Here is a 15,331-nt window from a genome sequence, read left to right as displayed (position 1 = left end):
TTCCCAGTGTAGATGGAGTATGCTTCCCTGTCCCATTGACATTAGGCCTGGCTAGGAGACTTTCTTTGGCCAGTGGAAATGTTAGTGGACAAGATGAAAGAAGAGGCCTTCAGTGTGCTTAGGTGGTTTGACTTTACTCTTTGACTCCAATAATTTGCCACAAGAAAAGCATACTCTGGGCAGCTGTAGTCCCTTTAGCCCGAGTCCCAAAACAAATACAGGAAGAGCAGATCTGAACCCAATCCACAGCCTGGAATCAATCCCAGCTGAGCCACAACTTGGAGGAGAACCACCCAGCTAAACTCATTCTAGATCAGCTGAAATGCAGCTGGACTATGATACCCATGAGCAAAAGATTAAATGTGAGCTACTGAGTTTTAGGGTGACTTGTAATGCAGCATCACCAAGACATTAGCTAATATATACACCAAGTGAAAAAAATCTTCCAAGAATTGTTTTATCAACTGTCCAAAGTTTCTGATAGGTTGGATAAGATAAAGATTGAGAACTGATCCTGGACATACCAAGGAAGAGGTCACTATAAAGCACTTTCAGCAGAATAGTGGGTACAAATGCCTAGCTGAAGCAGGCTCAAGAATAGGAGAGAAATAGGAAAGGGCAGTGTAGACAACTCTTTGGGGGAAGTTTTGCTATAAAGCACAGCAGAGAAATGGTGCAGAAGCTAAGGAAAAATATAGGGATCAATGAAGGTTTGTTTTTTTTTTTAAGATGAGCAATATTATAGCTCATGCTACAGTTTGGGAACTGATGGAAATGATCCAATAGTGGGGAAAAATTGATGATACACAAAGATGATTATCTGTGAGTGGACAAGAGGGGAAGGCACACAATGTACAAAGGGAGCAGGTGGCATCAGAGAGGAACTCAGCCTCTTAGGATCCCATGAGAGACAGTAGTGTGAATGGGTTCAGAGCAGCAGGAGTACGGCAGATGCAGTGGTAGATACCTGTGGAAGTTCTCTGGGAGCAAGGTCATCTGCAGAGCGTAAGCAGGAAGGTAGCTCAAGTTTGAGGGGAGAAAAGAAGGCAGCAATAGGCTGGGCGTGGTGGCTCACGCCTGCAATCCCAGCACTTTGGGAGGCCGAGGCAGGTGGATCACAAGGTCAGGAGTTCAAAACCAGCCTGTCCAATGTGGTGAAACCCTGTCTCTACTAAAAATACAAAAATTAGCTGGGTGTGGTGGCATGCACCTGTAAACCCAGCTACTCAGAAGGCTGAGGCAGGAGAATTGCTTGAACCCTGGAGGCGGAGGTTGCAGTGAGCTGAAATCACACCACTGCACTCCAGCCTGGGCAACAGAGTAAGACTCCACCTAAAAAAAAAAGACAGAAATGGCTGCCCAGGACAGGAGAATAATGAACACACTAGAAAAAAGGAGCGGGGCTGCCAGCCAGCATTGAGAACTCATGAGTGGATCACAATTTAATCTTCGTAATGCTATCTAAATGGCAAACTACCTATGACAAAACAGAGCTAGAATAAGCTTACCATGGCACCACCTTTGGAACTAATACAACTGCTGTAAACAAATCAAAAAACATTGTTGGAGAAGTCACTCAGAAAAACAGGCAAAAGTATGGAATATTTGGATCTAATGAAATTATATTAAAATGCCTTTCTAACCAAGCAGATGTCATTAAAACTACTACATAACTGTAAGTGATGGAAGTGCAGAATCCAATGGAGCAAAAGAAGACAGCTGAAACACTGGTGGGCACAGCCTAAAGCTGACATCGAGGGACAGGCTTGGCCCTTCTGTATAGTCATCATAACAACAGAAGGCTCCCTAACAACAGGAGACAGGATGAGGAGTGACTGTGAATCAAGTCTAGGGCTGCACTATTCAACACGGCAGCCACTAGCCATGTTTGGCTACTGAGTACTTGAAATGTGGCTGGTGTAACTAAAAAGCTAAAATTTACATTGTATTTAATTTCAATTAATTTAAATTTAGAAACTGAAAAAATGAAAAATTTTTTCCTGCAAATACAACATTACTCTCTTGGTAAGACCACATTTCTTTTTTTTTCTTTCTTTTTTTGAGACAGAGTCTCCCTCTGTTGCCCAGGCTGCAGTGCAGTGGTGTAATCTTGGCTCACTGCAACCTCTGCCTCCCAGGTTCAAGCAATTCTCCCACCTCAGCTTTCCGAGTAGCTGGGATTACAAGCACGTGTCATCACCCCAAGCTAATTTTTGTATTTTTAGTGGAGATGGGATTTTGTCATGTTGGTCAGGCTGGTCTCAAACTGCTGACTTCAGATGATGTGCTGGCCTCAGCCTCCTAAAGTGCTGGGATTACAGGCATGAGCCACCGTGCCTAGCCTCATTTTAACTGCTGAAAATTCATCATCAAAATTGAGATGTTCTCCAAGTATAAAATGCATACCAGATTCCAAATAGTTTGTGCAAAATGAAAATGTTTAATATCTCATTAATAATTTTTATATTGATTACATGTTGAAATTTTGGTAATTTGGACATATTAGATTAAATAAAATCATTACTTAAAATAATTACTTTTTCTTTTTTCTTTCTGTTTTTTTTTAAGGGGCAGAGTGTAGCTCTGTCACCCATACTGGAGTGCAGAAGAATAATCATGGCTCATGGAAGCCTCAACTCCTGAGCTCAAGCAATCTTCCTGCCTCATCTTACCTCAGCCTTCGGAGCAGCTGGGACTACAGGTGTGCACCACTGTGTCCCGCTAATTTTTGCAATTTTGTAAAAATGAGATCTCACTATGTTGCCCAGCTGGTCTTGAACTCCTGCCTCAGCCTCCAGGTGTGAGCCACATAACTGGCCAATTCTTACTTTTTAATATCACTACCCATAACATAAAAGCATATATTGGACAGCAGTGGTCTAAGGATTTAAAAAACAATACTATCTGAAAAGAAGAGTTTGGAGTTTCCTATTGTTATGATGTCTACACAGGAGACCCAAGATTGTCCATCTATGTCACAGGAAGAATTCTCCAGAATGTGTGCAGTCCAGATGCAGCATGCAAGCCTTAAATCTGTAATCAGTAAGCAACTATATTTTAATTAAAAAATGGTCAGACAGCAATTTCAAATCAATATGGGATGGTAGGATAACTAAAGTTCACTTAGAATGGCAACTTCAGTTTATCTGAGATGATAAATTTCCTTCTAATGGGTAACTGACTCCAATGTAGAGAAGGTTTAGAATTGACTATAGAGATGAAGAAAGTCAGACTTGAATTATTACTTTACGGAAATGTTTAGAAATATGTCTTGTATTAATTGGAACAGTCTGTGCACAATTGTCAGGTTTTTAATGTTTAAAAGAATCTGACATCAAACTGACAGATGAGCCTTGTGATTCTAGTTCAAAATGTGTAATAGATTTTAGATATAATTTATTTTGATTGAAATGTTTAGGTGTTTGACTATGTCTATACAATATTAATTTTGTAAGTGATGAAATATTCAAAGGAACCTAACCTGAGTATTTGGTAAGGTTTTACTTACTTGAGTCATATATTTGCCCAATAAGCATATGATTTATCTAAATAGAAAAATCAATACATTAAAGTAACACGTGCAATTTAAAATATTTAAGGTTTGAAATTTAACTAAGTTTCTAAATGAGTCTGATAATTTAAGAAATTCAATCTGTCCAATTTCAATTAAAGTTTAGTCAAAGTGAAGATGATTGCTCATATTTACCAGATATATAAACAGAATATTAAGATATGCAAGTTGAACTTAAAGGCCTAAATAAAATTAGATTTTTGTTTCTACCCAAAATAAATATTAATTTTTCCTTTCGCCATAGAAAACTTACCATTAATAACTAAGTACTTTAGAAATATTAATTAATTTAATCCTCACAATCACCAAGTGAAGTAAGTAATATTATTGTCTCCACTTTACAGGTAATTGTCTTAGTCTGTTCAGATTGCTATAACAAAACACCGTAAGGTGAATGGCTTATAAACAACAGAAATTTCTTTCGCACTGTTCTGGGAACTGGGAAGTCCAAGATCAAGGTGCTGGCAGATTAGCTATCTGGTAAAAGACCACTTCTTGGTTCACAGATGGTGCCTTCTCACTGTGTCCTCACTTGGCAGAATGGGCCAATGACCTCCCTGGGGTCTCTTTTATAAGGGCTCCACTCTCATGACCTAATCACCTCCCAAAGGCCCTACCTCCTAATACCATCACCTTGGGGGTTAGAATTTCAACATATGAATTTGAAGGGGATATGAGCATGCTTTCCATTGCAGTAATAAAATGAAGGCACAGAGGCAGCTACCTTAAGGTCATATTGCTAAAAGCTGGCAGAGCCAGTATTGAAATCCAGGCTGTCTAGCTTCTCATATTGGCTTTGAAAAAAAAAAAAAAAAAAAGCTCACAGTGACAAAAATAATTAGATGATCATAAAAGTGGGTTTATTCCATACTATTAAGATTTTAAATCTCTTACTCCTTTTTATTCCTTTTTTCCCCCCAGGAGTTATCAAGAAAAGTATGCAGCAGGAATTCCAAGGAAACCTCATATTGTGCAAGGGAATGATCCAAATGAAAACATCTTTCCAGACTTCTAACTTCATCCCCCATACCACACTCCAGACCTTCAGCATCCTAAAACAAGGAACTCTCCCACTGTAACAAAGAGCATGTTGCTCTGACCCTCAGAGAATTTAGCCTGAGGTATATGACATTTATTGAGTTACTTTTCATTTCATTTCATCCTGTACCACTCACGTAGCCCTTGTCCTTGTTCATTTCCAATCCAGAACACAGTATAAAACAAAACACAAATTCAGGAGATGGAAAATAACTCCATTTAATTTTGTTTTTTATTCCAAAAATAGACTTGAGGATAGGAGTTCTCTCTCTCCTTCTACTCCAAAAGCCCACCTGAGGTCTGCAGCAATAATTGTAAACAAAGATGTCTTTTTCTTGGCTACCTCCTGAGAACTACTTCCTCCTCAGTCAGCCATACTTGTCACTCTGAATTTGCTCCACCAGGCAGTCCTCAACTGCCATTCTTTCCAAGTAACATAATCCCAAAAGCATCTTCACTGCAGCAGGAAGGCATTCTTTGTCTTCTGGTAATTAACAAAGCAATCATAGTCAAATTCAGATTGTGATTTATCCACATCAATCATGTTTTTAAATCTACCAACTCTCTACAATCTTGGATAAGCTGTTTATTAGCTTTTTATAGATGAGAAAACAAGAATTATGGTGAATGATCAAAAGAGACAGCTTGTATGGAATACTTAATAGCGTACCTGGCACCAAGTAAATGCTTAATAAATGGTAGCTATTACAATATTTACTATTAAAATAACCTACAGAACTATGTTTACTCACTTGCTTTTATGAACATCTATCTTATTTAGTCCTACTTTTTTACATAGCTTAAAAAGGCTCCTGAAATTAAAATGCTTAATCATGCTTCTATGGAGACAGTAAGAACATGTGTTATTTCAGAGGAGGGGCATGCACAGACTTCTACCGGGAGGGTGTGAGAAGGGAGTATCACTTAGTTCTTAGCACATGTAAGAGGTAGCCTACGAAAGAGCAGGTGAGCCTGGATTGAGGATAACCCTGTGAGGCAATGCAAAGGGAATCAACATTTTCAAGACAAATTTATAGGTACACACAATACCACAGAAAATATGTAGTCACCTCTCAGTATCAACAGGGGGTTTGGCTCCAGGACCCCCAAGGATACCAAAATCTGAGGATGCTCAAGTTCCTGACATAACATGGCATAGTATTTGCATATAATCTATGTGCATCTGCCATGTACTTTAAATCATCTGTAGATTACTTGTAACACCTAATACAATGTAAATACCATGTAAATAGTTCTTAGACTGGGTTTCTTATTTGTATTATTTTTTATTGTTGTATTTTTTTCCCCAAAGATTTTCAATCCATAATCGATAAAATCTGCAGATGTGAAACCTGCAGATACGCAAGGCTGACGATATTCTTTTAATATATGAATACAAATAGTAAAGAAAAACTACCTTTGTAAAATATCTTTTTCATAAATTATTCTAGTTTCTATGTACAGAAAAGAATACGGTACACGTCACATTATGCTATGAAGAAATGTTTCTTGTTTTACTTTAGGTTTTGCTTCTTTTTAGTAAAAAGATCTAGAAAATAAGATGAGGGAGGAAAGCCCAAGCATAAAATTAGTTTCATTATTGCTATACTTAGTACATACCAATAAATAGAAAATAAAGCTTGTTGCATTCCTTGACATAAAGCCAGGATTCTGGCGTATTTTGTGTACCTTTAGGTTAACATAACAGAAAGAGATCATATCAGTTTCCTCATTCATAAAATAGGGATAATAGTACCTACCTCAAAGGGTTGTTGTGAGGATTAAAAGAATTGATATTTCTGAAGTGCTTGGAACAGTGTCTGGCCCATAGGGAAGAATTCATAAGGGTTTGATTGACAGAAAAGGGCTGGAAGTCAAAATTACTGCAATCAGACTAAACAAGGTCTCAGGAAACCGATATACAGGAAGAAAAAATGCCAGAGAAGACCACACAGAAACCTTTCATTGTAGATTTAAAATTCAAGAGTTTGAGTAAACAACAATTCTTCAGTATACCTATGCCTGACACATCACATAGTGATCAAATTATGTAAAACACCATGGCTGCCTTGAATGACTATAGCTATAGGAGAGGGAAGATGGTTCACAATAGACTGATCAGAAACACAACTCACTCAAACACATCAAATATGTCAGCCAAACACACAGCTTTATTTTATAGTTCCATTGCCATCTTGATTATCCAAATCATGTACCTGATCAATTAGATAACATTACCTATGTGGAAAACTTTATTATTGGGCCTTAATTTGTGGTTTACAATGTTTAAAGTTCACTTAAACCACAATTCAAGAGAGTCACTTTTTAGTTAATTGGGAGGAAAAACGGAGGCAAGTGACGAGAACCAGCACCAGCATCTCTGTTGTAGGACTGGCCAGCCTTTAGAAATAGTCACTAGGTAAAGACCTCAGGTAATTTGCTTTAGAGTCTGGACCATAAAGTGTTAAGGAGATTATTAGAGCCATCACTCTCTCCCAGCCTCCTGCCCCAGACTTCCTGACCCCACCCTCCCAACCACCCCCACAGCACCCCACCCTGCACCACCTTTGGCCACTATGCCAGCAGACTATCAGTACATACTGATCTCTTAAACGCCTTTAAACTCACTGCTGCCTCCACCTCCTAGTTCTTTGGTTTTCAGTTCAACCAATTATAAGATAAAGCAACAAGGATCGAGTTCAAACCAGGTATGGAAATAAGCAATCACCTAACAGGATCCCAAATTCTACTATCCAACATGCCATCTCTATAAATACCCAAAATGCAAAATATAAACATTAAAATGTGTTTTTTTATGCACACTATTTTCTGATCAAATTACAAGTTAACTAAATCATTTTTAAAATAAGCTCTGGAAATATAAAACTTTTTTAAAAAACATTACAAAATTAACTGGTAACTTTTGAAAAAAGGAAGGCTGAAAACTAGACCAAAGGAGAATATTTGAGATTATACATAAAGAATTACATATAAAATAAATAATGCTAATAGATGAAAAGCAAGTAAGTCCCCAACTATAAGAGGTCAGTTGACTTTCATCAAGCAATACGGAATATATGGAAGGAAACACTGGATAAACATTTGATGACTGATGTCCAAAACCATATTATATAACTGTTACAAACAACTGGCACATAAGGAAAACAATTGTTTACCTTGAACTATGTTTATATCACTTAAATTATGTACAACACTGTATAAAAGTATACATTTTCCCCAAACACTTGTGGTTTACCAAACAGCTTAAGACATCTTATCTCCATTTTAAATGAAAACATGAAAAATGAAACACATGCCCATAAAAGTTTTTCAGCTTCTATCAAGTACTATTAAAAATCCATGTCACTAAACACCACATCCTATCACGATGGCCATGTGTCTCCTGTTCCTTTTCTCAGCACAGTAGTTCTGATCAATAGCCACTGTGCACAGCAGGTCAGTTAACAATACCTTATGTTTACAGCATTTTGTCTTGAGGTCTCAGGGCCACATTATTCTCCCCAGCCACAAAACTAAACCTAAGTGTTTTGGTAATGAAGAAATCCTTTAAAAACTACCATCCTTCACAAATATGCTTTTATAAATGCTACAACATACTGCACTAGATGCTAAATTACCAACCAGTAATCATGTTATCCCAGTGCAACTAGAAATTGCAAGAGAATGTTGACCCAGAAACAGCCAATAAAGGTTTCAGTGGCTTTAGGCTGCCCATGCAGGCTTACATGGTTACAAACAACTGACTTTCCATGGCACAAATATAACGTTAATTCTAACTTAAACAGGAATATTTGTGACTCACTTTTATGCCTTTGGATATGAGTCATAAACTAAATTACAGAATTCTTTCAGGTGGAATACAGCTGTGGCGACAATTATCAGACCGTATTTTACAGCTTATACCAAAAATTAGGGCTAGTTTTACTCCATAAAATTAAAACTCGTAAGCTAGACATGCAGGAAGAGACTCCTACTCCTGCGAAACAGCAAGAGTGATGACTAGTATTTTACACCTGAGGATGTGCAGTGCCGTTGCCTGCTTCCACCAGGTGGCTAAAAGAAGGACAGAAAGCACACTTTCTGTTTGCATTTTCTAAGGACATATTGCGGATATCATAGTATTTTTTCTTTCGTTATCTGGTTATGCACCCCTCAGAACACTAGTAACACATATAAACATGCCAGATTATTGTTTTCCACTACACTGACACAAGCTTCATTTCATGCTTCAGAGCTCTCAGAAATAAACCACTATAACAAAGCAGTGCATGCAATACATGACTGTTAATTTCTGTGTACTGACTTTATTTTTTGGCAGAAAATGATGCAGCTTGGAAGAAGCCAAACCATATTGAATGTTGTGTCTGTGTGAGCTAGCAGCAAAGGCAAAGTACCTGTCCTTACTGTGCTGAATTCATAATGGATATCTCCATTCTTCAGCACTCAAGATTAAGGGCCATCACATAAATGTTTAGGCTAGAACTCACAGTGTGGGTTTCATCTGGCTGAGAGCACGGACCAAGTCCTTTTACTTGAATACTTGTTTTGCTAACAAAGATCTGAATAAAGCTGTTCTTCTGGTCCCTTAGAGAAAAATCATAATTTATTTATAGTACAAAACATGAAACTAAATTCTCTGTCTATATAACATGCCTAGACTTCAATATCCTGTTTCCCTTTCATGCTTAAGTGGGAAAATACTTATTTTTCTCTCCTGTTTATCTTCTCAAAGCAGATCTACTTCATTTTAATCAATGTACCATTTCATTACCGTCATGAAAGAGTATTTAGCAGAGCATCTGTGAATCTTTCACAGCTAAAATTCAGTTTAAAGCCAAACCCAATTGTGAAATAACCTGCAAACTGTTACTGCAACTTCAATACTTTAGTTTCCGATACAGTCTTCTAATGAAGTGGCATTACTTTAAATTGCTGGCAAATATGGACAGACTGAGAAACCTAATAATGAGCAGGCTAACAGGTGTTGAAATCCCAAAAGAGGGAAGAGGAATATTGGATAATCACTCTTTGACACCTCAAGTAACTGTAATATCTGGAATTCCAGTCAACTTAACTGCAATTCAAAATGATCAGTGGTACTGTTTGTTTTCATTAATTACTTTCTAGCAAATATAATTTCTTGAATTCCATATAGAGTTCTTTAACTGACCTATTCCAATTTGTACATTATTTTACTAAGTTGGGTATACAATTTAATACGTTGGATCTTTTCCAGTTATCAATATGACATCTTATACTATTTAAACATGATTTAAAACAAATCTTAACATATATACAATTTCCTTCTGATCAACTGTATTTCTGAAAATGGATTGTTTTCTTTCATATTATTACATGTAAGATGATGTCTAAGTACCCAAAAAATAAGTCTTCACAGTTACAATTTAAATCTGTGCTTCGAGTCTGCAACAAAGTAATTATCACGAAATGATTGCAAGGCTTGGGGCCACTGCGAAAGGGCAGGGGTACCTCTAACTTGAGCAATTCCCTACCCAGTGCCCCAATGCCCTTGGCAACCGCATTGTGGTCCTCATCATCACACTCATAAACACCGATGCAAACACCGCCCAGCTACCTGCCTCCAGAAGTGCCTTGGATTGCCTCCCTACACATAAAAACACGAGGCATTTTCCAATTCCTTACAGCATGAACACAATACCTTCCAGAAACAAAAGCAATGCATTGGTGCCATGGAGTATCGGTCCTGCTATAAACTCTGGTCTTGCTGGCCGGGGAAACCGGGCTACCCTTACCATCTAGTTATAGGTGCAACAGCACCTTCCAAAGAGAAAGGTCCTTCGATTCAATATCCAAACGAACTTCAGAAGCCCCCTCAAAATGCTTCAGCCACAGCCATAAGAATGGGCTCACTTTTCAGAGATTTGTAAAAATCTTTCGCTTGTTCCTCCTACTACTCTCCCATGCCCTCCTCAAAGAGAATAAGCCATCAAACATGAAAGTCCAAAGGTAAATATTTTCATACCTGTTTTTCTCCCTAAAAGCCTCAATGGCACGTCAAGAAGGAAAAAAAACAATGCAGGGGCAGCTCCCGTGAGCAGGTGCAGCGCGCAGCCCCTCAACTTGGTGCCAGGACGGCGGCTCCCGTGGTGCCCGGAGGGAGGCTCCGCGCGCGGGCCCCGGCGCCGCTCGGCCCGAAGTTTGCCTCCCCCTCTCCCAGACGCGCGCGGGCGGTCCGGCGCCGTCCGGGACTGCGGGGCTGGTTGCTGCCCCCTGCGTGGGGGAGGCCGCGGCGGCGGCGTCGGGGGCGGGCGCTGGCGGTTTCCTCAGTGGGGATGCGCCCCCGGGGGATCAGGCGCAGCCGGGCGCAGGCACCGCCCCGCCGCGCGCCGGGCGGACCCCACCCTCCCCGGCGCCCCGCCGACCCCTCCCCGGCCGCGGGCGCGCTCGCCTTACCTGGCCGGCGGCGGCGCAGGGCTCGGGAGCCGCTCGGGCTGCGGCGGCGCCTGGGAGGGAGGGAGGCGCCCGCGGAGGAGGAGCTCGCGCGAGGAGCCCGCGGGCTGGCGGGCTGGAGGCTTTGTCTCCACCGCGCGGAGCCGCCGACCCTGCGTCACCATGGCAACCGCTGGGGCTCCCGGCCCTTCCCCTCAGCAGTCCGGGTCTATTCCGAGGGGCCAAGGACCCCCGAGGGGCCGCCACCGCCACAAACACGCCCCGCTTCCGTCTCCCTCACAAACTGCCGGTTTCTACCCGGCGAGAGCTGAAGGCAGAGCCCCAGGGTAAGTGGTATCGGCGCCCTGGTGGACACTCCTCTGCTTTCCCACACTGGACGTTCCAACTCCCGCGCACCGCCAGCCCCCACACACCCTCCACCACCACCACCACACCTTTCTTCTGTGGAGCTGTACCCTCCAAACGGACATTCACTTAAGGGAGGAAAAAGAGCAATGCAAAGTGATAAAGTGTTGAGCAACTGGTACTCGGTGCTCCTGTTGCCACTGCCGCAGCGTGCACCGAGCTGCCAAGGGACGCCGTGCCGCCGCCTCCCTCTCCCCCTCCTGCTCCTCCCTCTTTACCGAGCTTTGCCTCTGCTGGATCTGGTCTCACTCCGCCCAAACCGGGTATCTGTCTTGTTAAGGGCTCCCGCAGGAGAGAGGGGACAGGGGGCTTTATAGCCTCACAAGCTGAAACACAACTTTCAGGCTGCAGTATGGATCTCAGCTGCTGCCACACTGCGCAGCTACTGGCTGTGACTGCTAAGCATCTGCCATGAGCCCTGACTGACTCTGTGCCAAGGACCGGTCGTGTACTGCAGGCCAGGGCACTCAGGGGCAGAGAAAGGAAAGCTAACTTTTTCCTCTCCTAAGGAAATTCTTAGAGAGGGAGAGAAAAGTACTAGCAGACCCTTGGTCATGCTTCCCCTAAAGGACGAGCTAGAGGGCAGCCTCCGTGGGGGGCCGGGGCGGGGGGGGTGGCGGGGGGGAGTGAGTCATCACTCCACACGGTTTTCTTGAAAGATCCGTTGCTGAATCCAAAAGCTACAGTGCCTTTCTTTAAACCCTGGGGAACATGACATTTATTTTTTGACATTTGTGAATCACCAAAGGAATGTCAATAACTTATAATAAAATCCAGGGTGGCTGATGTTTTCTGGGTTTACTTCTTAGTTGAGAAGTCACAAAGTGGAACAATGTTATTGCCATTTGAAGGTACATATATTAACGAATGAGAACATAAGATCTATTTCATGGTGGAATGGTGGAAAAGGAAAACAATGTGTTCCCCCCTCCCCCCAAGAGACTGGCCACTTTCTTGTAATGGAAATATTCTGAATGAAGTCAAAATATTCCAGATGAAGTCAAAAGACAAGGTCTTTCTGGCAGGCCATTAAGCATTTGGCAATACCTGCCAAAATTCAAAATGCATATACCTTTCCTCCAGCTATCTCAGTTCTAGAGATCTGTCATACAGAAATACACAGGTGTGTAATGATAGGTTTAAAAGGATGTTCATTGCCGACGTTTTGGAATAGTAAATGTTTGAAACAACTTAAATGCCCATCAATAGCGATATGGTCAAATAATGTGGCACATTCATAGCATGTAATACTATGCATCCATTAATAAGAATAAAATACATTAAATTCATCAAAATTGATTCCTTATTAAATGAAAAGGGAGACTCAGAACAGTATGTGTGGGTGATCCCATTCTGTACCAAAAAATTCTGGATAGATAAAACAGAACAAAAAACATACAGATAAAGGTCTCTAAGAATGCCTACCTAATTGCTAGCAGTGGTAACCTGTTAACTACAATAAAAATTGAAGGGACAATTACCTATTACAATTTAGTACACATATTTGGTTTGGCTTTTTTAAATGAGTATTTATTAGTAATTTATCAATGAAGAATTAAAAACAAACAGCCTTAATAAATGTTTGTTGACCTACACATTACTGCCTGATCAAAACCTGAATACAGAACAGGGAAGGACCGTTGACTTGGCCATCCCTGCCCTCAGCTGAAGGCTTGGAAAAGTCCACATTGTGTCCCCACTTAGAGAATTACTTAGTGACCTGGTCCTGCCTTATTCTGTGAGAGATTCTTCCAGACATTCATTTTTCCAAAAGAGGTTTAGCTTTCTCTTAAGGTCTGATTCCATTCTGCCTCTTGGAGAAAATTAAAAGACTTGTCAGGAAACCATCTTAAAATGTGCCACCTTACTTACCAGGGGATATCATTTGAATAGGTTAAGTAGCAGCTTTTAGTCTATTTAGTTAAACTGAAGATGAAGGTACTAAAGCTTAGAAATTAATGTGTGGATACATGAGTAGCCTTTCTTATTTCCACCCATTTCAAAATGAGGTTAAAATAATGAATTTGCTTTCCTAAAAAGATATAGAACTGTACAGTCAAATTCATTAACTGCTAGCCACACATGAATTAGCTACTGAATTGACATGTGCAGTAAATGCAAAATACACACCAGATTTCAAAGACTTGGAACAATAACTTTAAAAAAATATATCTTATGAATAATGTTTATATTGGCTACATGTTAATAGTTTTAATTTATTGAGTTAAATAAAATATATTATTAAAATCATTAACACTTGTTCCTTTTCACTTTTTTAACATTATTAGAAGATTTTAAATTATATATGTGACATGTTAGCTCTGTTTTAGGGTTAGTGTTTACAGAAAAATCTCATTAAGAAATATAAAGTTAGCTATTCTTCTTAAACCTCTAAAGTATAATTACCTCATTAATGCTCCCCAACTCATAAATATGCCACAATATGGCAATTTCTGTTAAATAATTTCAACTTATTAGACTACTATTATATACAAGCATTAGCTTATGTGTTTATATTTTTGATAGATTTTAGCACAGACGCTAAAGTCAGATTGCAAGGACCTGAATCCCAGTTTTTTATCAACTACATGACCTTAGCAAGCAATTTAATACATCTGTTCCTCAGTTTCCTTATCTATAAAATAGGGATTATAGGGCAGAATTGGTTTCCCCTGGAAGTAAAGCAGCCCTTCCGGAGAGGATCCAAGATAGCCGAATAGGAACAGCTCTGGAGTGCAGTTCCCAGTGAAAACACAGAGGTTGAGTGATCACCACATTTCCAAATGAATTTTTACTGCCCACAGACCAGGAGATTCCCAGGTGGAAAGTACCATGAGTCTCCAGCATGGCTGTTTCAGCTGGCACAGTGGGTCTCCACACAAAAACTCACACAAATCCGGGTGCCATTTCAACTGGTGACTGGAACACCTGAGAGACAGAGTCACACATCCAATTGAGAAAAAGGGGGCTGAAACAGGGAGCCAGGTGATCTGGCTCGGCTGGTCCCACCCCTGCAAAGACCAGCAATCTGAAATGCTCTGAATTGAGAGTTTCACAGCAAGCACAGCCGGACCAGGGATGGTCCAGCTCTGTCAGGGGAAGGGCATCTGCCATTACCGAGGCGATTCACCACTATTGAGGCAGTCCGCCAATACTGAGGCAGTCCACCATTACAGAGACAGTCTGCCATTACTGAGGCAGACTGCCATTACCAAGGCAGTTCTCACTATACCCCTATAAACAAAACTGCAAAGAAGTGCACACAGCAGCTGGGCAGAGCCCATGGCAGTTCAGCAACGCCTCTGCTGGCAGACTGTGACTAGGCTACCTCCTCACTGGGCAGGGCATCTCTGAAAAAAGGCAGCAGCATGTCAGGAACTTATACATAAAGCCCCATCTTCCCAGGACAGAGCACCTGGGAAAAAAAAGCTGTTATGAGTTCCACTGCAGCAGACTTAAACGTACCTGCCCAGAAGCTCTGAACGGAACAACGGAGCTCACAGCTCAGCACTTGAGCTCCTATAAGGGACAGACTGTCTCCTCAAGCAGCTCCCCGACCCCGTATAACTAAAGAGACACCTCATAAAGGAGAGCTCAGGCTGACATCTGGCGGGTATCCTTCTGAGACAAAGATAACAGAAGAAGAAACTGTCAGCACCCCTTGCTGTTCTGCAGCTGCTGCAGGTGATCCCCAGGCAAGCAGGATCTGGAGTGGACCTCCAGAAGTCCTATAGCAGGGGGGCCTGACAGTTAGAAGGAAAACTAAGAAACAGAAAGAAATAACTTCATCAGCAACAAAAAGGACTTCCACTCAGAGACCCCATCTGAAAGTCACCAACCATTAGACCACAGGTAGATAAATCC

At 41.0% G+C, this 15,331-nt stretch overlaps 1 protein-coding gene across 3 annotated transcripts in view; it reads right to left on the bottom strand.

The window, feature by feature from the left end:
• RNF182 (ring finger protein 182) overlaps window positions 1-15,331 on the bottom strand; it is a 104,878-nt gene that overhangs the window by 32,259 nt on the left and 57,288 nt on the right. The window contains exon 1 of one of the 3 annotated variants that reach the window (XM_021665332.2): window positions 11,066-11,100. The exons of 1 other annotated variant lie outside the window; for it this stretch is intronic. The gene's annotated coding sequence lies outside the window, so the exon portion shown is untranslated. Of the gene's footprint in view, window positions 1-10,634; window positions 10,722-11,065; window positions 11,101-15,331 lie in introns of those variants that run through there. One more of the 3 variants, XM_012476572.2, reaches the window with a different exon arrangement.

Source organism: Aotus nancymaae, unplaced genomic scaffold, assembly GCF_030222135.1.
Source record: "Aotus nancymaae isolate 86718 unplaced genomic scaffold, 86718_ANA_hifiasm-v0.15.2.pri h1tg000051l, whole genome shotgun sequence".
NCBI classification, from domain to species: domain Eukaryota; kingdom Metazoa; phylum Chordata; class Mammalia; order Primates; family Aotidae; genus Aotus; species Aotus nancymaae.
Note: the sequence above shows the minus strand (reverse complement) of the source record. Positions and strands in the feature narration are given on the sequence as shown.